Genomic DNA, 21,160 nt, shown 5'->3' on the forward strand with positions numbered 1-21,160 from the left:
TCTGTGTCTTACTACTCTAAGCCAGCTGTCTGAAAGGAAATGGTCAAAATCTTGTCAATCGTTAAGAAAGAATTTGGTTACCAGATGTTCATAATAATCCTGTGAATATATAAAAAAAGGCAAATCTGACTCCTTACTGAGGACCAGAGCTTGCCACTCCTGTTTCATTGACATCAGCAGGACTCCTCCGTGTCACAGAGGGCAAATATTTTCTGAGAGCAGATTCCTGTTCTGAACCCTCCTACGTCATTTACGTACACGCCATCGTTACAGGATTGCTCAGGGGCTGCTGCCTGAAGCAATGACCTCTTTCTTTCCACCTCCCCCACGCTTATGGTCACATGTGTGTGAGCCTCTCGGACTCAGAACCGGAGTACTAACGCATGTGGTCTGGGCTGGATCTAGATGTTAGGTATGGCAGGGATAGGAGGCCTCCACCAGCATCACCAAAACATCTTTAGTGAAAGGTTAGTGGTACGTTTGAAAAGGGTCATTCAGCTTGGGAAGCCACCGGAGAGTGACAACCCAGAAGGACAGAACACTCATTCTCTTCTCCATCCGCTTGGACCTACAAAACGATAATACCACGGTCACTTTGATGGAGTTGTCCGTCTAGCCTCCACTATGGGCTTCAAGGAAAACCTGCTGGCTGAGCTCAGCCCACCAATTCAGACTGTTTGAGCCAGCCTGTCTGATTGTGCCTGAAGTGGATTAGGCAGCACTTAGATAAGGTGATCCCACCTACAGAGTGGGGAAGGTGGTAACCCTCTAGCAGGCAGGAGCTGACAAGTAAGTGGGAGGTGGATATATCTTCAGCAGAGCAGCTGTTTGCATCCCGGCCAGGTCTTTTAGTCCTAACTTGCAACTGCCTTCCAGGAGTCAACTGAACAGGAGCAGAGGCTGCTGAGCCTTGCAAGAGATCCATTTTAGGATCAAGTTGTGGCATTTAGTTATTTTTGGAGGGATGCTCGGTGGGGGTTTTTATTAAAGATGGTAGCTTTACTTTAACACCGAGTCACCATAAGATGCTGCTGCACGCTCCTAGCAACAGGAAATAGCAGGCATCCTCTTAGACTGCTGGATTTGGGGGGTTTTCAGAAGACACAGGGAAAAATAAGTTGGGTGAAAGGACAGTGGTGTCACAGGAGCAGAGCAGAATGAACTGGCCATGGAAAGGATGAGTTCTGTAAAGCAGAGGAGTGAGGTCCTTGAACAGCCTCCCAGAGCCGGAGCCTCCCAGCCCTGGGTGCAAAGAGGGCAGCTGGTTTGAAGCCAGGAGGACCCACCGCTGCGGAAGGGAGGCAGCCTGCGCCCCAGGAGGCCCTTTTGGTCCCCAAACCAAGTGCCTAAACTCTCCCTTTTTCAGCAAGCGGGACTGAGCTCTTGGACCTGCGCGGGGCACGCCAGGAAAGAGGCAGCAGGTCCGCGGGGCAGAAGGCGGGCGGCCAGCGGGCCCCGAAAGCCGATCCCCCGTCGGCCTTAGAAGGGGGCGGCGGGACGGCCCTCAAGCGGCTCCGCGACATGGCGGCCGCTCGCCCAGCGGCGCATTTCCGCGCCAGCCAGGCGCCGCCGCCGCCAGGTGGAGGCCGGCAGGTCTCGCGCGGCTCCGGTGAGCCATCACCCCGCCGCCTCCCCCGCCTTCCCGCCGGAGCGGTGGCGGGGCTGGTCCTGAGGGGGTCCCCGGCCGCCCCGCCGGCCCCGGCCCTGGCTGAGGGCAGGGCGACATCTTGTGGCGAGGCGCGCGCCGGGCGGAGGCGCATGGCGCGGCCGTCGGGGCCGCGTTTAAAGGGAGCCCCCTCACGGCAAGCATTGACGGCTGAGGGGGTCTGTCGCCCTCACTGCCGCCGTTGTCCATCACGCACACGCCCGTGCCTCTTCTTGAAGGGTTTTCTGCGTGTCTCCCTGCTCTCCTCGGCTGGAAGAGGTAATTCTGAGCCGCTGGTGGAAATTATTTCCTCAGCCAGGTCATCCTCAGCTGGAGGGTGACTGCGCTTCAGCTGAGGCCCTCTGCTCCGGCCTGCAGGAGAGGCCCAGGCAGCTGGCATGTGTCGCTGTGGCTTGTGCTGGGCCTGCCACATGGTTTAATGTTTCTGAAAATGGAGGTACCTGTCAAAGGAATAGGAGTGGGAATCTGGCTGGGGTTGGCACAGCAGCATGGGTATGCAGAACTACACCCTCAAGAGTGGGAGCTCTGATGTGTTCTCGTTCCACTTGTGATGCAGTAGGAGACAAGAAAGAAGTGGCAAATTAATGAGTGACTGCAATGAGGTTCCCGTTAGGGAAGGAAGAGCAGCGCTCTGAAGTTCCTTGATTGGGGGCAAGTGTTCAAAGCCTTTCCCCAGCATTTCCTGCAGAAGGTCATTTCCCTCAAGTCTGGTATGAAATGGCACTAGCTTTTCTTCATGCAGAAGCGGGTCCCTGTTGCATCTTAGTGTCTTTGGTTGCATAAGGAAGAATGATTTGCGGCAGAGTGTCCTCCAGTGTTGTTACATCCCACCAGATTTCCACATGGATTCCGATGAAACCACAATGTGACAGCCCACGAGTAAACATTAGTTATCAACTGCTGTTCCTGTCCTACTTGTGATAGAGGTAAGACTAAGGGAAGCTGGTGGTGGACTGGGGATTAGGAAACCTTGTTTATATTCCTCTTTCTGCTACTGAGTGGTGAAAGGACCTTGGATAAATCATATCACCTTGTAAGGCCTTGGTTTCCCATCTGTAAAGTTAATAGCCATCCGTTACAAAGCACTTCAAGTCCTTTCAAATAGAATAATAGGATTTCTCATTACTGAATTGTTTCACAGCCTGAGAAACCTTATCTTTTAACAACTGTTTCTGATTGGTTCTTTAATAATTTCAATAAATTAATTTTCAAAGATGATGGGTTTTCTTTTTGTTTCAGTGTTGAGATAGCAACATGTATTTTCTTTCAGGGGAGGGGGTGGATTGTGCGGTTTTGCTAGTCTATATATTTTTGGTTTACTAAGATGGATAAATAAGTAGATGGTTCATTCTGGTACAAGATTGCAATCAGAGTTTTACAGACTATGAATTAACCCTGCACATAAATATTTTAAACATTTCTGCTTTTTTTTGTGTATGTGGAAACGGCTGCTTTAAAAACAGTCTTTTGTGTCAGAGTCCATCTCCATTCCAAATAGCACTATTTCCTGTGAAATATTATCGCTTGCTTTCCTCATCTATATATTGGTATATAATAAAATGCATGCCTAAGGAGAGAGATCTGTCCTGCACAGGTGCTGTAAGCACCAGTACTTCCCACTAAAAGCAATAGGAGCAAGGCTGATGGTCCTGGGCAGCCTGCTCTAGGTGACCCTGCTTGAGCGTGGGGGTTGGACAAGATGACCTCCACAGATCCCTTCCAACCTCAACCATTAGGCGATTCTGTGACACCTCTGAAAGTCAGGCCGTGAATTTGCCTGCCTTTTCCACACCAGGGCTGAGAATATTGGTCTGGGAAAACAGGACTATTTTTTTGCTCTACTCAAGCACGTTATGCTCAGGGGAATTTGAGAATACCTGTTGACTGACAGGATGCAAGTCACAAGCTTTGCTCCTGTCTTCGTCCTCCAGAGAGGCATATAGGCACAAAAGTAGTTGACACAAGTGCTGAGGTCATGCAGTGCATTCAGCTTGTCTAATCCCCGTGTACCAGAAGAAAGTCACTGCCGTAGAACAGATTCATTTGCCTTAGAAGGATCAAGGAGACGTGATGAAGTTCCTCAAATAAGGAATAGTGTAGGAATGATGGCAGGCATTTTCTCCTTGTTCCATCATCTGTGGAATATAACTCGCTGGCACATCCTCTGCAGTAGCAATGGGACTCATATCTTTGAGTGCCTGCACATTGCGCCCTCCTTTCTTATATCTCTGTCTCACACTTTCAGGACTCAGTCCCCCATTCACTCCTGTTTTGTGAGAGAGAGTGCTGATTAGCCTCATCTGTAACCTGCCCTCATCCAGCTTGAGAGGTGGGTCCAGCTGAGTCTCTGATCTTTAAGGAGACCTGCTCCTTGCTGATCATTTAATAGTTTTAATAAACTGATGTGCAGGGGGGGCTATTTTTTATTGTGATCGTCATCCTGTGACACAGGTCCAGCCAGGAACATGCCCTTGTCCTGTGAGATCCCGTAGAAGAAAGAAAGAAGCAGAGATGGCCACAGAGGCATGCTCACTGTAACAGAAAAACTTCAAAGCTGCTGATTCCTGGGGGGGATCACAGCTGCCCTGTGGGAATGCATCTTCACTTAACGTAGAATTAGTCTGTGGAACTCATTGCCGCTAGATTACATTGGAACCAAAATTCAGCAAGAGACAGAGAGAAGAAATCCTCTTTGTCTGCCTAATTAAGATAACCAGTTTCATAATAGTTTATGTTAAATGTGTTTTTTGAAAAAGATACACAACCTGATGGAATCAAGGTGAAGTCCAAATACAAGGGTGGTTATTGTTGATCTTTAGCGTCCTATATCTTTCTCCGAGATGACTACTGCTGTCTGCTTCCTGAGCTGGAATTGGGTAAGATTCAGTAAGAAAGTTCCTATATGGGACTGGGGGTTGTTCAGGTGTCTTCGTAAAAGGAGCTGGTAATGTCAGTCAATTAGCCAGTTCAGTCATACATCTCTCAATAGTCATTGCTAATCGTTAGCACTGTCAATAGAGTAATTGAAGAACTAATGGGCTTGGGGATGAACTCTTACCTTTTGCCTTTTGGATAGCCTTCTCTAGCAGCATTAGTGCAAGCTTCTGGTCAGATAAGGGTTCAGTGGAGAGACGGGCCACTAGTATTGGAGCATTTTGCTTTGCTATTTGAAATTTTGCGTAGCTGGGCAGTAATAGACAACTACTGTGAATGAGCCCCAAAACAAGGAGCCAGCGGCTGTCTGGTTGCCCTGAGGTGAAACCTGCTCTAGCAGCATTGTTGCCATCATTAGCACATTTGGTAGGGAGATAGTGCTGGGAAAGACTTTCCACTCTCCTTGTGAGAGGGGTTTTGCTGTTATCTTCCAAGAGATTATGAATGGTCCAGTCTGTTGGTCTTTTAGTCCCTTCTGTATCTTATGTTAATGGGGATTTCCAGGGACCCCACAACTTCAGAAAGATGCTCTATTCTCCCCTTTATAGAGAATGGAATGATTTTCCTTAATTGTTCCCAGTCAGTCCGTCTCATTCTTCTTGGGGGTTCTGGATCTATTCCCTTGACAGCTTCTTGCCAGACTGCTGTTTCTGAGAATGCTCCGCCTTCCTTGGGCTGTAGTCTTTTATTCTAACCACTGCTAATCAGTACATACATAGCTGCAGAACATGAAGTAGCTGCTCAACACATTAACTCCTTCGTGGCTGGGTAAGTATTGGGCTTGAACTCAGCATTCTGCTCCTCAAAGAATATGAAACTATGGAACTTCCTATTTTCTTTTGGGTGGTCTCTCTGGAAAGGAAGCACTTTGCTAAAGACTAAAAGAAAATCCAATTGTAAGGAATTGCCTGAGGAATATAAGTTCCCATTGGAGAGAATAGAACAAAATTTCAGTCTCTAGTCTCAGCTAGTGAGCTATTTTGGGGAAAAATTAATTGTCTACATGAATAATCATATATAGCATAATACAGCAAAAATAGCAATCCTGCACATGGCCATCCTTCATTCTTCTTCATGTTTTTTTTCTTCTTTGTGCTTAACAGGAAAAGTTGAGCAAATCTCACAGGAGTGGCAGGGGTTAGCTTCATCAGCTAGTGCATTTTGATGGAAAAGTTTTTAAGAAATGTGATTCCCTTATTTCGCAGGCAGGGATGTATGTAGCTGCATGCTCTCCTCCATATTCCACTGGAACTATCCCATCCCAAATCCTAGAGCATCACCACAAGGGAGGAAGATCTTCAGCTATTTCACACTAGCATAGCTACATGAAGATTGATTTATGGCTGTTGAGGATAAGGGCTGTGGTGCTTGGTAATCTGCATCTGACTTGGTTTATGCATTTAATTATTATGAAGGCTTTTGGAAGCCATCCTTAGGTCCCTTAGGTATTTCAGTGTGATCATGATTTTCTCTGCAGTGCAACTGTATATCCTCATGTTGTTTGTTTTCCTCTTGCCTTTTGGTTTTCTAAGTGATCTCAAAATTCCACTGCCAAGAAGAACAAGAAAGATGAGGCCTATTTTCCCCATTCTTTGATCTCTAATAAATTGGAGCCAGTAAATTATATCTGCTAGCAATTCTTGTGTGTATCATATCTCTCAGGAAACCACACTGAGACTTCTATAACAGTTTAAGGAGAAAAGTATGCTTAAATTAGCCTTTCATTGTCTGTATTTGATCAGGGAGTATATGGCCTAAAATTTATTTCTATTTTAGTAAAAACACATCTCTGGCTTTTCAGATCCCAAAGCAAAAGAAAGAGATAATAGAATAATCGGGAGAAAACACGTGAGCTGTTTTTGTTACTCTGTGTGTGTGTGTGTGTATGTTTATAGACAGAACCAGCAAGACGATACTGATCCAGGTTGACGTGTGACTCTGCTAAGGCAGAAACAGAAGGCCTTCTTTCAACAAGGGGAAAAACAAAGACAAATTCCACAAAACCTGATACTGTGGGGAAAAGTCATTTTTAGGATACAGAGACTTTGGGGTGGTAACGTCTGGTGCTTAGGCAGGGTGAAAAACTCGCAAGAGATACACTTACATGTGACTTTCTGCAGTATCTCTCTATCTTTGGCCAGTTGACTTTGTAGCGATCTGTATATAGGGAAAAAAAAAGATTGGACCCTGGAGAGGATGCTCTGTTTGTGTGTATATATGTATTTATACACACACACATGCACACACACATATATGTACAATTATCTACATACAAATGGACTGAGCACATACATGTTTATGAAAGAAAGTTTGCGTGCTCAAACTGCCAAGAAAGAAGTGTGCCACCATAATTGTAAGTTTGAAAAACACTCAAACAACTTTGTCGGAGATTGAGTGTCTTGGGCCAGGATTGGTAAAAGATGCCTAAAGAGCAGTGAGAATTGGATTTCAGAAGTGCCTGTGTGTGGAATCCCCAAATTTTATTTGCCTACATATCTTGGTCGTTTAAAAAAGAGTGCTGCGTACATCCCTTGGGCTGTAGAAAATAACTGCATTTTCCCCCTGTCCCAGAAAATCTGCCATTGAATCCAGGTGCAATGAGCAGTAGAGGAGGCCTTGCACTGTTCAGTACCTATGCTGGGAAGTTTTGTTTTTCTTTGTGCTTAACAGGAAAAGTTGATCAAATCTCACAGGAATGGCAGAGACCAGCTGGCCACGACTGACTGTTGTGGTTGGTCTTGCCAACTCTCTGCATGAATTCAGGAAAGGGAACCGCTGTGTTGACCCTAGAGCTGAAAGGTGGCACAAAAATGATACTGCAAGAGCTACAACCTCTGTGAGCTCTCAGTTCCTTATCACCCTACTCAAGGAACTTGCTGTTTCTGCTTAAGTGAGACTTGTAACTTTAGGAGAAATAATCCTGTATATCTTGGCAACAGCTTAGACTTCCCCTGAGGTCTCAGTTATACAAGACTCTGTTGCTTCATGCACAGCATTGTCTGTACTTGTGTAGGAGTGTTAGGGCTTGAGTATTCTCTAGGTTGCGGTCACTAGATGGCAACATGATCACACACAGAGGCAGGTTTCCTATTCCCTTCCTTGGAAGACGCACTCTCTGTGGAAGGACTGAGAGGACCGGAAGATTACATTCAACTTCCTTCATGCCTTGAAGCTTTCTAAGATGGCAGTCAGTGAATACAGCCTTATAGGAGATGTGCTGTGTCAGACACAGCATCTGCAAGTTACTTCGTATTGCGAAATTCTTACTGTGTTCAAAGGGTCCCATTATCTGCCTTTAGGGATTTGTGGTGAAAAGAAACTCAAGTCAAGTAATTTTTTTTTCATGGTGGTTCTTAGCACAATATTGTTAAAACATAATTTTCAACTTTCTGTTTAAGTTTATGCATGTCTGTGTGCACATGAGTGCATTTATACAACAATTTTTATCTTGTGTCCAGCTATTTAGAAGAGCAGTCCCTCTGGGCATCAGGACAAATAGGATTCGAGTCTTCCTGTAGGCTATTGATACTGTGCTGCCAAGTTCTAGCTTAGCGCAGTGGGAAGGTGGACAGCAACCCTGGCACATCTCATTTTCACTTGCAGATCAGCATTTCTCCCAGAGTCGGGGCATCCTGTTTGCTGGAAGAGCTGCACAGTCTCAGCTCCTGCTAAGCGGACATTATGGGTTAGCAATGGCCATTGCCATTGGTGGAAATATGTAATCCACAGCCTGACACAAAACCGCCATCACAATTATGCGAAGGTTTCCATAACAACTAACAATTTTCATCTGCATTGGTCTTGTTCCCATCCTTCCCCAAGCTATGGGGTCAGAATATTTAACAACTGCAATGTTCAGTGATAATGAAATTACTACATTGAGGCTCCTGAGATAACTCATATCTTTATACAAGATTAGCATTATTTATTTGGCTGAAGGCATTGGTGCCTCTGTTTTAAGATGTGTCAGAATATTTATTAATTTTTTGGAGTACTACATACCTCCTAAACATTCTTAGACATGTCTCTACTTTCCAAAAGAATCATCAAGGGAATGAACATTCATTAGCTGTGTGTTTACAGTAAGTGGATCACAAAATATTGGCAGGATCTGGACATTTGTGTGCCAGCTGACTTGGGAACCTTTGGTGGCTGAGCCTTTCAGAGTGATTGAGATTGATAGGAAATTATTTCAGGGGCAGGACTCCTGTCTGAGTCTGTTATCAGCTGTAGGAGCAATATCTTCCAAAGGTGAATTAGTCACCAACTACAGATAACTTCTCTGTGCTGATACCCTGCCATCAGCCTGCAGTGTTTTGTAAAGAAAAATGTCATCCATATTGTGCAATTGGAAACACACTGTTTTCTCTCTGCTAAGTTGTTTGCCTGAGACTTTTCTGCAGCTTCAGTGCAGACAAAAGACATACTTGGTTGCATGGCCTTCAGTGGGTAGTGTAGGTACAAAGCAGTTATTGGTCTCAGACTTAAGCAGGTGCGTTATTCCAGGTATGTGAGAAATCTTACACTTAACAAACCAACCTTCCTCTTTCACAGCTGGACATTAGCTTCTTATTGAGCAAAGCACTTCTTTCTGCGTCTAATTAAAAACATCCTCATACATTCCCTTGAAATCATGTCCTTAAGAATTTGGTCCTTGAAGACTTGTGAAATTGAATCAGTTTGGTTGGAAGTAATTTTATATTGCAGATCATTTGTTTCATAGTTTTCTGTGATGAGGTCACAAGAACCTACTTAGGAGCTGAAGGGATCTGATGGAGGCAATACATCTGTTTTAATATGCTCCACCAGTGGGCCACAACTGAGAAGGGTCAGGAAAAAACAGCCACCTAGATGAAAACTCTGCTGCCTGAGCTAGTGGCAGCGAATTAATTTTTGTTGTTATTCCTGGTCACACTATTTTGAACTACTGGCGTGCATGAACATTTCCCAGTGCACTGGCCTCAACCAAAGACATCATGTTCATGTGCAGCCTGACAGAAAGACCCTTTGCAGGGGATAGATCCCCAGCCATATCACTCATTTACCTTCCAGCGATACATTCATCCTCAGCTGACACTTACTTCTTCCACAGTGACTGAGAAACATAAGGGCGCATAAGGAAACCTAAGGGCATGTGAAAATATGAAGTCTATCTTTCTCCTTCTAGGAGGATATCTTACTCTAGGGTTGCTGCAATGGAGAATTCATTTGAAGACTGTATCTTCTCTTGCTCTCCTGAGCAGCGTCCCGTGTTTCACCCTGAAAATTTTTTCCTATGCTAGCTATTCTTTGAGAGGAAGAACTACCACCTGTAATCCAGCTGCTATAGCTAGTCAATGTGCTGTTATTGCCTGTTCAAGTTATTTGATCTTTCTTCTGACATCCTTACTCTGAATCACCTTATTCTTGACTCCAGCTAACGATAATAGGAATTAGTAATGGAGAAATGAGCTCTTTACCCCTTGTACTTTCCTGTGCCTCCCAGGCACAATACTAACTTGTTAAATCAGTTGGAACCTTGTGCAGGAGGGCAGAGTTAAAACCTGAGCCAGAAGTCCCTATTTTTATTTTACTTTATTTTTTTAACATTTCATTATAGCCCCATAGGGGTATGTGCCTGACAGAAAGCGTGAATGCATGGAGGCAAATTCTCTTTGGAGGGCTCTATTCTGCATGAGGTGTTCAACAGCTGCATGACCACAGTATCTGCCTGGAGTAGTCCCACTGCAATAAATGGAATTACCTGGATGGTGTAAATAAGAGCAGAATCTACCTGCAAGGCTCCTTGCAGTTATTTTTATTATTATTGCTGGCCAACAGATGAATCCTCTTTTTTTTCCCCAATACCCTGCCAATAAAATAGCACTGTTGTTATGATTCTGGTATTTTCCTGTCTTAATTAATTGAAATTGTTATTAAAATTCAGTGGTCATCCAGACAATGCCAAGGTATTTGGGAAGCCTTTTTACCCCATTTTAATTGTTGTCAGCGCTGTCCAAGGTATGCACTATAAATGGGGAAAAGTGCTCTCTCTCATTCAAATCTCAAACTGAAAAAGCTTGCCTGATGCTCCAAATAATAATAGTAATAAAATCGTGGCTATTTATTTATATCATGTAGGCATCTAAGAATTCATTGTGGGTACTGGTCAGTCCTCCTTCAAAAAAGATAATGCATCGTCTGCATTTGCTAATGCACCTCTTTTTAGCTAGACTCAAAGTCTGAAAATGATTCTCAGCTGTAAGGATGTGTCTCTGTAACATGAACTCAGTCTTTCTGGGTGTTGCATTTATTAGAGGAATTGCTCAGTAGACTGCAAGAATGACTGCAGGAGCTTTTCCAAAGTAACTTAGGAGAAAATCTTCAGTATTTTCTGTATTTATTCAGAAGAACACAAGTGAACACAGCAAAACATTGCATTTTGTCATTCTCTTGTGCCGTCAGGTACATGCAGTGTACAGTGTGAAAGAGGAATACATGTATTTTAAAGCTGAATGTTCCAGAAGTATTTTACCAGGAATAGTTTAGATTTTGTTCATGATTTTGGTGATATGAAAGCAGAGGAACATCATGGCCCCAAATGGGCTTATTTCAGAAATATGAACAGGAAGAAAACTGGGCCCTAGGTTTCAGCTAGTTGTTCTTAACCTGTACTTCAGTGTTTGCATGCCTATGTGTCTTTCCATTAAACTAGCAGGGATGCTCCAAGGTAAGCTAAATTCAAAATGCTGAGGGTTTTTGTATTTTTTTGGTAAGTCTGCGTTTCATGGATAGTAAACTTTCCTCAGACTTTCATTTTTGGCTGTAAAGGTGCTTCATCCAAAAGGGAGCCTTGCTAGGACCGTGTGGAAATCAGCTTCAGAGCTCGTCGGTGCTGGGCATTTCAGACAGGCTTTTCGTGTGTGAGGAGCTGATCCGCTTATGGCCTACACAGCTACTCCTGACTTACTGTGCTGATGTAAGAGAGGCACAGGTTTGGTGCTGACAATCAGCAGGGGTGATGCTCAAGCTGCTTGCCTCAATTTCCTCATTGGGGACACGATAATTTCTCTCCCTGCAGAGGCTGTGTGAAGTTGTTCAGTATTTGTAAAACAGTGTGGGGAGGCACGTTCCCACCCTCACCAGGCAGAGGAGCATTGAAAGGTGCTCAGTCAGCCTGGGAGTCCTATGCAGTGTGAGGAGGCTGGGCTATCAAAAGATACTCAGAGTGGAGTGGGAGAGCTGTGCCCTTGTGGGAAGGAGGGTTCTGGAGATGGGGCCCTGTGTTTGAGGTGCAGCAGGATCCTGAGGTTACCAGGCAGCAGAAGCTGCTCTCTGAAGGGTGACTGATCTGTTTTAACTCCACTGGCTGTGTTGGGAGCTGATGAGGATGGGCTTGGTGGTGGGCAGGGGAGGTGTGAGGAGGAAGCAGCGGGTGTTATCCCTGCAGGTGCTCCAGATGAAGCTGTGGTGCTCCTTGGGCAGATGAAGCTATGTGCAGGATGTTGTCAGGATTCTGTAGTGGCTGTCTGCGTTGTGGGTTATACCTGGATGTGGGGCGACTTGAGCGTGCTCTCTGCAGAGACATAGGGTGTGTTGGCTCAGATAAGAGTAAGTGAGAATAGTTATATGTCTTTCAGGAGTAGCTTGACGCCAGAAGTGGTGGCATTGCTGTTAAGCAGCCCTTGAGCAGTTAGCTGATAGATAGGGTGACTCTAGAAGTGAGAGCACAGGCAGAGACAGCCTGCCCCTGTGTCAGTGGGGCTGAAAAGTCTGATTCAGTGTTGACTGTACTGGACCTGGTCTATGTCTATGTACTGTCGCTTTACTTGAGCTGTTGTAGCCCCACCTGCACAGAGCATTGCCAATGATTCCAGTAGCTGGCTTGGGACTGGTGGTGTTGTAGGGGTCAGGAGGCCTGATGGATCTGAGCTGAATCTGTGTGGTCAGTTTGTCTGCTGTGTGCTCCCTGGTGTACCCCTTATTTCTAATGTTATCTGGAATTTGCCATTGCTGGGTGTTTGTTAGGGGAGATATCCTCATCCTTTGTTACTCTAGTTATGTAAATTATACTGTATATTGCAATATGTTACTATAAAGATATATAATTACACAATCTTTCTTCCTACTTTAAAATAGTAACCCTCTACCATTAAACTGCTTAGAAAAAACATAACTTTTCATGGCAGATCTTTTCCTAAAGAAACCTCAGTTATTTCTAAGATGACATGTGTTCTTTTAAAGTTGTCAAGAGCTAGGGCAATATTAAATAAATACAAACAAATGTATACTCTATTTAATACTTGGGTGTCTGATTGTATACTTAAGTAACCTTATGAAATATACATGTGGAAAGGCAAATTGACTTTGACATGTTAAACACATTGGATAAAAGCTTATCGGGGGCTGTAAAGAGTTCTGGTAATAGCAGTGGGTAGTATTATGAATAATCAGTCTTGTTTCTAGATAGCAGCTTCATTGTTAGGCAGAATAAATGATTTTGCTCTGAAATTTAATACCGTTGCTGCACTTTCTTCATATATCTCTCTCTATATCTATATATATCTCACATTGATTGAAAGCTCTGATGAATTTTACTTGATTCCCCCACATGGTAAAAATTTACAATGGTATGAAAGTTATGAGAGAACACTTTCACTTAAAGGAAAGGTCTGAATGATGAATGAATTAATTGACAGGCAGATGAAAATAAGTTTTCTGGTCATCTGAAAAATGATATGCTATAAGTGCAACTGCAGTGGCTTTTAGCAAATGCCAAACTAATGTGAAAAAATATCTTTGGGCTAACTTCTTGCAGTGCTAGAAATACAGAATGCAGGCTCCAGCATTTTGCTTCCTCTTAGCTGAAGGGTAGAGTGTATTCCATCCAGAAAGAGGGTACCAGAGTTTGCAGTCCTGCTCTTAATTTCCGATGCAAGTTTAGGCTCTTGTCCTGCAATCCCATAGGAGTTTCCATGCTCTTGTGAACACATGCAAAGGCATACATGCCTGTAGGAGACTCTAAAACCCAGGAGTGCTTCTGTGTCATCCACTTCTTCCACTGCCTGTTGGTGGCAGTCACATCCTGGTCCCAGGCTCTGATTGCTTGAGCAAGGAAGGAATTTCCCAAATGTCATGACAAAGCTAGGAAAAGTAGTTTATCTTGCCTCTGTCACAAGTCCCAGCCTGTAACAGGAGTTGGGGTGACTGAAGTCCGTAGACCTGGAGATGGCAAAGCTGGAACAGCCTCAGGGAAGAATGTTGGCAGACAGACGGGAGGCGGGAAGGGGATTTATGCTGGTGCCATTCCTGCTGCTAGGGTTTTTTTAGAAGACATGGTAGTTTTACAGAAACCTTCTACCTCTGCCTTTCTTCCTGGAGGCAGTATCCCACTCTTATTGCTCTGTATGATACTGTGATATTGTCTCTGCTATGGCTCTGTGCATATTTTGGATCATCTGCGGGTTTTTTTAACTCTTTGGACAGAAGGTATTGAGAATATTGTTTCTGTTCCAGCTGAGAGGAACAGGATAGAAATTTCTTTCTTCCTTTCCATTATAACTCTTCCTTTCTTTCTGTCCACCAAGTTGCAGACATTTCTAGATACTCTGTTTTCCTAGCTCCTCTCACGTCTGTTTTCTACCATCTACAAACTCTGGCTTGTTTTTGATTCTATTATCGTTTGAGGACAAGACTGGACACAACCAGAATTCCCCGTGGCATCACCTGAGACACATCCTCCCCGCTCTCTGCTTGTAATCCTTTGTTTATGGTATTTCAGCCAATTCTTGATTAAGGATCATGTGACAGTGTTTATATTCAAACTGAATGCAATTAATAAGTGTTAAGACGTCACAAAATGCTGTGTGAGTTGTGCGCTAAAAGACAAATGTTCTATACCTAGGCCTTTCCCTTCAGGCACTAATTAGATAATATATGTTTGAAAGGGTTGAGTCTGTCAGTCAAGCCATAGATCTGTAAATCCATGTTGAAATTCATATGGCAACACTCATCAAAACACTTAAAACATGTGCTTAAGTCCTTTCTGTGTTCAATCAAGTACATAAGCATGTGCTTAAGATTTGGGTCTCCAGGCAGACCCATTGAAATTAATGAGAGAAATGTTTTTCATCTCTATGCACCAGATCTCCATCTTGCTACCAGGAAAACTGAAGCCTTCATTTACCAAGAGCAAAGTCATTCTGAATCTGACACTTCAATAGATATTTAGTGCACTTATTTAAAGCACTGGAGTTATTTTAAAATAATACTTAGGAATGTAGTTTCTTTCCTCTCTTTTAGAAGTAGTTAAGCTCCTTCAGTGCGAGTAACAGGACTCTACAAACACTATCAGTGGCTCTGTTTCACATCCATGAATATTTGTGTGAGTCTTTTCCATTGGCCCCACATCGTAGTTCATGGTGAGGTCAGTGTGGTCTCTACTAAAAGTACATGGCCTTTTGGATCCTGTGAGCCGGAAAACGGGAAGCCCTGAGCAATAACCTGTCCTTTGTCACTCACTGACATTGCAAATTTGCAGAGGACTCCTCAATTCCCAGAAGCATTTGGGCACTTACCTGGGAGCGAAGTATCACAGGACTTGTGGATATTGCCTGTATTGCAAGCAAAGGGCAGCCTTGAGGCACTCAAGACCAAACCTATCTCCTCTAGGGGTAGATAGGCCTGCTAGTGCACCTGGCCAAGACTACTACGCGTGCTTAGATAGGCTGCCTCTGACACAGCTGTGTAGATGGTGGGCAGTTTGGTGGCAATGTCCAGAACACCCCGCACTTTTGCGGAGACTGCCCTTTCATTGTTCACAGAAGAACAATGGCTTCCGGGCTATAACAGTTACAAACTGACTTACATGCTTTTTTGGCCTGAAACTAATGTTTCTTTTCCTCCAAAAAACTGCAGGCTAGAAACAGCCAACATTTTTCTGGGAGGAAAGAGTAAGAAGTACAATAGGTTAAAATAGGTAGAAATAAATTTATCTGTTCTTGAGGGAAGAAATGGAAAAGGGAGCTTGACTGGGACAAAAGCTCAGGTTTCCAGTGAAGTCAACTAATCACAACTCTTGAAGAAAGGCACAGCTACCAGTCCTGAGCAGTTCTGGGAACTGGTATTAAGAATACCAGTTTGAACATGGTGGCCCACATCTGGAACACCTGTAATCCTTTAAGCTAAACTACAATTAGAGGACGACCACTCTGAAATCTTAACTCCTGTTCTGCCAAGACTCGCTTGCATGCTTCTCCAAAGAGCAGAATTAATCCACTTAAAAGCAACGGGCACTACTTGGCCTGCCAGCACACCCTTGGCTACTGTTAGAATGAAGCTATAGGAATTTGCTTCTGCTTTCCCGTAGTTCAGTATTTCTGCCAAAGGGTAGAGGGCACCAGAAATGTGTAACAGGTAGAAATAAAAGCAAGTTCCAGATCCTCTTGCTAGTCCTTTCCAGGGATTGTCCATATTGCCCTCAGGGTGCTGGCATTATAATGTTGAAAGAACGGATGGTTTAAAGCCTGAGGGAGTGCAGGTTTGTATCCTGCAGAAGCCCTTTACTAAAACTCTGAGAGGAAAATGTATTCATGTGAAACAGTGTTACACTGTGACCAGATGGGAGTGAAAGCGCTCCATGAGAGTTCAAGAACTCATCAATCGAGACCAAAATGTGATTGTGAAACAAGAAGATAAAATCCATAGCCAACATTTCAGAATAAGATGGCAGGGCTCGGTTAGATTGGAGTGACCTCTAACATTAATTAAGGGTAAACCAACTGTGATCGGTGGTGTAAAATTTAGTGGGTGAGTCCACAACTTGGTTCTTGCCCCACTGCTGGCTGTTCTAGCCTGATATGAGGGAGTGGGGTTTGACCCAAGGCCTACGTTAGCCAAGGTAGGCCTTTCTAAGAGCTCTGAGCAAGCCCTCGGGGGCATACCTGGCTTTGCAGTGCCTGCTAGTGCCCCAGCATGCTCAGAAGAGATGTTGTTATGTTCATTGAGTGCTGTTAGCAGCAAGGCTGGAGGGCAAACTACCAAAACCCTTATGGCTGGGAAATAGGCAGTCAATTGGCAAAGGCTTACGAATACGTGCAATTTTCAGCATTGGTTGAATCTGTACTCTTTGGAGGCAGGCCCATCTCATGTGATGGTGAGTAACTCAATACGATTTTCCTGGCAAGTGGCGACTCGATGCCAGCATTATGAATTAATCCAGGGCAAAGCAAGGTCAAGTGTTCAGATAACACAGATGTTCTTAAATAATCCATGGACCATGAGTGATTTCTCACCTTCTTCCCTTCCCCTTAATTTTTCTGTTGTTTTCATACTTCACACAAGATCTCCCAGCTTCCAGGCCCAGCTCCTGGAAACTGGAAACAGCCTTCTCTATCATGCACAAGGGGGCTTATCAATGGACTGTCAAAATGGATCAGCAAGTTGTGTTCTCACCCTCCTTAATCATAAGGACTACTGTATTTCACAGCTTTTCATTCGTGAATGTTTGTAGTCATCCTAACAGAAGATATATAATTAGCAAGCAACACATTGGTGGCTTCCTTTTTTTTGGTGCAGCAGCAAACAATAAATGCAACCTCGTGTCTAGATCACTACAACCTCCACCAAGAATAGGACACATGCAAGGAAACCCAGCCAAGTGGCATCATTCCTGAAGCAATCATGCTGCAACAAGTTGCGTCTTACTTAATCTATCCCATTGGGCCAACTCTTTTGTTCTGAGGAGATGGCATGTTCTTGCATTCAGTTGTTGACCTGGCTGACTTTTATCAAACAGTTTATCTTCAGACTCTGGAATGAACACTATTCAAATCACTTGAAATCAATTTACTGTCAAGATAAATGAAAAATAACTATGCTAATAAACTCATGGGGGATGTGAGGTGATCATCTTAAGGCCTGGATAAAATTCTGTCCGCATTTAGTTGCTGAGCTGAGTTTTGTGGATGTCATTGCTCCTGAAAGGAGGGAAGGCACATTGACATAATGCCTGACAGGAAGCATGTCAGAGGCCACCATTCTGTCCAAAACACACTGTGAAAGATCATGGGTTCAGGGCCTAATACTTAATCTGAGAAGGTGGACTGAATATTGAGGCAATGCATACAGAGAAGAAATCCTTCTTCCATATCCCCACACTGAATTTCAAGATCAGTTGTAAAGTTAATCCTATGGGCCTTATGTTTTCCTACTGCAAAACCTCTGCCCCATGGTGGTCTACCTTCGTCTCTTGAGCCCTCCCATGTCTTCACATTCTTCTCTCAACATGTGTTTGGGCCAATTCCATCATTAAGTAAAAATCAGGATCTGAGGAGAGTGAGAGACTGTAAAATCATCTGTGGGAACATAGGGTGAAATGACAGCCAGAGAGGTGCTTCCACTGGCTTCATGTTTGTTTTGTATAATGTGTTGTTCAGCCTTTATAGAGTTCATCAGACTCAAAAGCAGTTACTGAGTTCTAAGAAGGAAATGTTGGTTTTAGTTGAATCGTAATGGGAAATGGAGCTGCTGTACAGCCTAGGAAGAGGAGCTGGGGCAGGTAGAGAAAGAGGGGTAACGTCTTGATTTGAATAAATTATTGGAATCCAAAATTTGCCTTTCTATTCCATAGGGAAGAGTGGAAAGTGTGAAACTTTCCTCTGTTCCTTAGATGAGTTAAGGACTTACCATGCTTACTCTTCCTGTTTCTCTTCGTCTTCTTCCCCTTCCTCCCTCCCTTTCCTTCTGTGCTATCTCATGAGTCAGAGTGGGTGTATCACATGTAATTAGTCTAGATTGCTGTTCATGTTGGAACAGCTACCTTGCAGAACTATCTTTCATCAAGAAAAATCTGCCAACTGAATGACCTGCAGCAGATAGCTAGGTGACCTATTCCACTTGAGAGACTACTATGCAGTTTGATGCTTGTTGGATTAGGAAGTGTGACCACAGTAATTAGCAGGAAGTTTCTGGATCTGGATACAGCGCGTTAAATGCAGGCTGGGCCTTAGAAAAGTATGACCTTGGTAAAAGAAAGTGGGCAGGCTGGGCTGGGGTGCAGAGATGAGACGGGCAGGAGAAGATGTGAGAGAGATGCATTTGATGTCGCAGAGCTTGTCACAGGCTAAGGCTGGGCATGCTTTTTTCAGAGGCTGCAAAAAGAATTGCTTGCAGCTCTGTGAGAGAGAAGGGTATGAGTTAAAACAGATTGACTTTCCTCCTCCAGCACACACGTGCTCCTTAAATACCAGGGGAGTACAAAGGGAGCAAGTCTTTAAAAAAAGATTTGTTCTATAGACTGCAAAGATGTGCGATTACTAGCAGTCGTACAATTTATGGGAGGCAAATGTGCATGTGGGGCTTTTATGAAGTGCAAGTAAAGCAAAAAGATAGAGGGAAGGAAAAGGCATGCTCTCCAAATGCCCATCTTTTCTATCAACAAATGTTGCCTCAGAGGCAAAGGCTTGGGTGTTTCTTTTTCCTTTGGTGTTCTGTGTGCTTGTATTAGTCACACCCATTTATTTTTGGCATAATTCATGCACTATTTGAAACTTGGCAAGAGTAGGGATGTTATGGCCAACAGTCAGTCTTGCTTCAGGAGTTTCTATGAATATGAATGCCTGAAGTTCACGTAAGCTTACTCTGTTGCTATAGCAACAGATTTGTTGTGAAATCCTTGTATTTTAAAGGCTAGATTCTGTAAATTAACTTCATCTTCAGTAGGATGTGTGATGCTAGTGATTTCTACAGGTGTTGTTTTCAGTGAAGTTGCAAATGTTAGGGGAATGGATAAATTCGAGGATTTGATGAAATTAGATTTAATCACAAACAATTCCAGCACTTAAGATCAAAGTAAACTAGTTTTGTGTCCCATCCGGAGAGGGGCTGAGTGCCCTCAACTCTAGCAGGGTTCAGAAAGAGTTGAAGGTGCTGAGTAACACAGCTCAAGATGCTGCAGAATGGTGCCTTACACATAAATAGTGCAGACCCCGCAGAGCATCCAGCACCTACAGGGATGTGTCCAGTTGTAAAACAACAGGATAGGAAGTGTCTCACAGAAACAGATTATTCAAAATCTGCTAGACTTACTTCTTTTTTTAAGGGGAATATTAAAATATGTTTTTGTTTTTCTGCTTGCTCAGGGATGTTTGAGTCTCAGTTGACAATGAGCCCTGTCCAGGCAAACCCCTGCACTGAAGTCCATATGTTCTGTGTGGAAACAGGGGTCATTGCAGGTTCAGGGTCTTACTGCCTCTTCGTGAAAGGCCATCAAATACACATAATAAACTAACTTGGGAGTGGAGAGGAAGTAGGAGCTATTTTTTTTTTCTTCCTGCTGTTTTCTTTCAGTTGGACTAATCATGGTGTAATGTAACTGTAATAGGTTAACAACCCCACCCCCCCCCCCGATGCAAATGGACTTTCCAGATAGATGGGATCCTTTTTGAAGAGATAGCGGAGCCTGATTTCCAGTTTGTCTGTAAGTCCCTCGGCCTCCCAGTGTTTGCAATTGTTGAAGTAAATGGAACCCCATGCAGAGTGTAAAGCTAAACCTGTGTTTGAGCCTTTGCAGGATTCAGGTCCAGAAATGGCTCACACCAAGCATCTAAAAAGGGAATTGAATGCCAAATTAATGACTTTTCTTACTCTTTGACTTGGGTGCCTCTGGTATTTCAAGGGCTTAGAGGTTTATGGGATGCTGGGTCATTCCCATTCTGCTAACGGGAGTGTACGAGAGAAGGGGGCATGTCCCTGCAGGCCAAATGACCTTTTAGCAGTAGCTTAAGGGGATAGTTCTCTTTATGGAAGTGGGCTGACTTGCAAAACTGTATTTTTATACAAAGCTGTTTTCGGTTAGACCAGTACATAAAAGTATCTGAAACACAAAACTTTGATTTTGTGGTTGCAGTCTTTAAATATTTAAAAATGACCAAAATCCTTTTAAGATTTGTTTCTCCTTTACTTAAAAACTGCTCCCCCAATTCCTGTCAGTTTTCACTTTTTATGCTGATTTTGCAGTCAGAGATAAAGTAAAGCTGTGAGATTTTGGGGTGGGGAAAAAAGAGGGTGCTGGGGGCAAGAGGATAGGTTTAAGAGTCTCTGAAAAATTTTTTTTTAAATATATCTTTGCTGGAGGTTTTGCAATAACCATGTACAATAAGCAATGTGCAGTCTTGCCAAAGCAATTATCTGATTTAGAATACAAAACAAACCTATTGGCATATTCAGCAATAGTCCAAATTACCAATGACATTTTTTCATTGCTATAATCTAAAACAGGATGGTGGGTTGGAATAATCTGTCTCTTGTAAGGATTGCTGCTTTTCTTATAGTAAAGGGTGGATATGAACTATATTTTAAGGACAATCAGAAGCTTTCTAACTACAAGATGGGCACCTGATAGTTAAAGAAATATATGAATGAAGCAAAGTATGTGCATTTCCTAATTCATACAAAGAAAGACTCTTAAACAGTTTCACAGGGCACATTTGGAGCTGGAACGGGAAATTACAGATGGATCAGAGTCACTGCTGATGGTTTTGCTTGCCATCTCTGAGATCAATGAATATGTATGTCTGTACT

This window comes from Calonectris borealis, chromosome 3, assembly GCF_964195595.1.
Source record: "Calonectris borealis chromosome 3, bCalBor7.hap1.2, whole genome shotgun sequence".
Taxonomy (NCBI): Eukaryota; Metazoa; Chordata; class Aves; order Procellariiformes; family Procellariidae; genus Calonectris; species Calonectris borealis.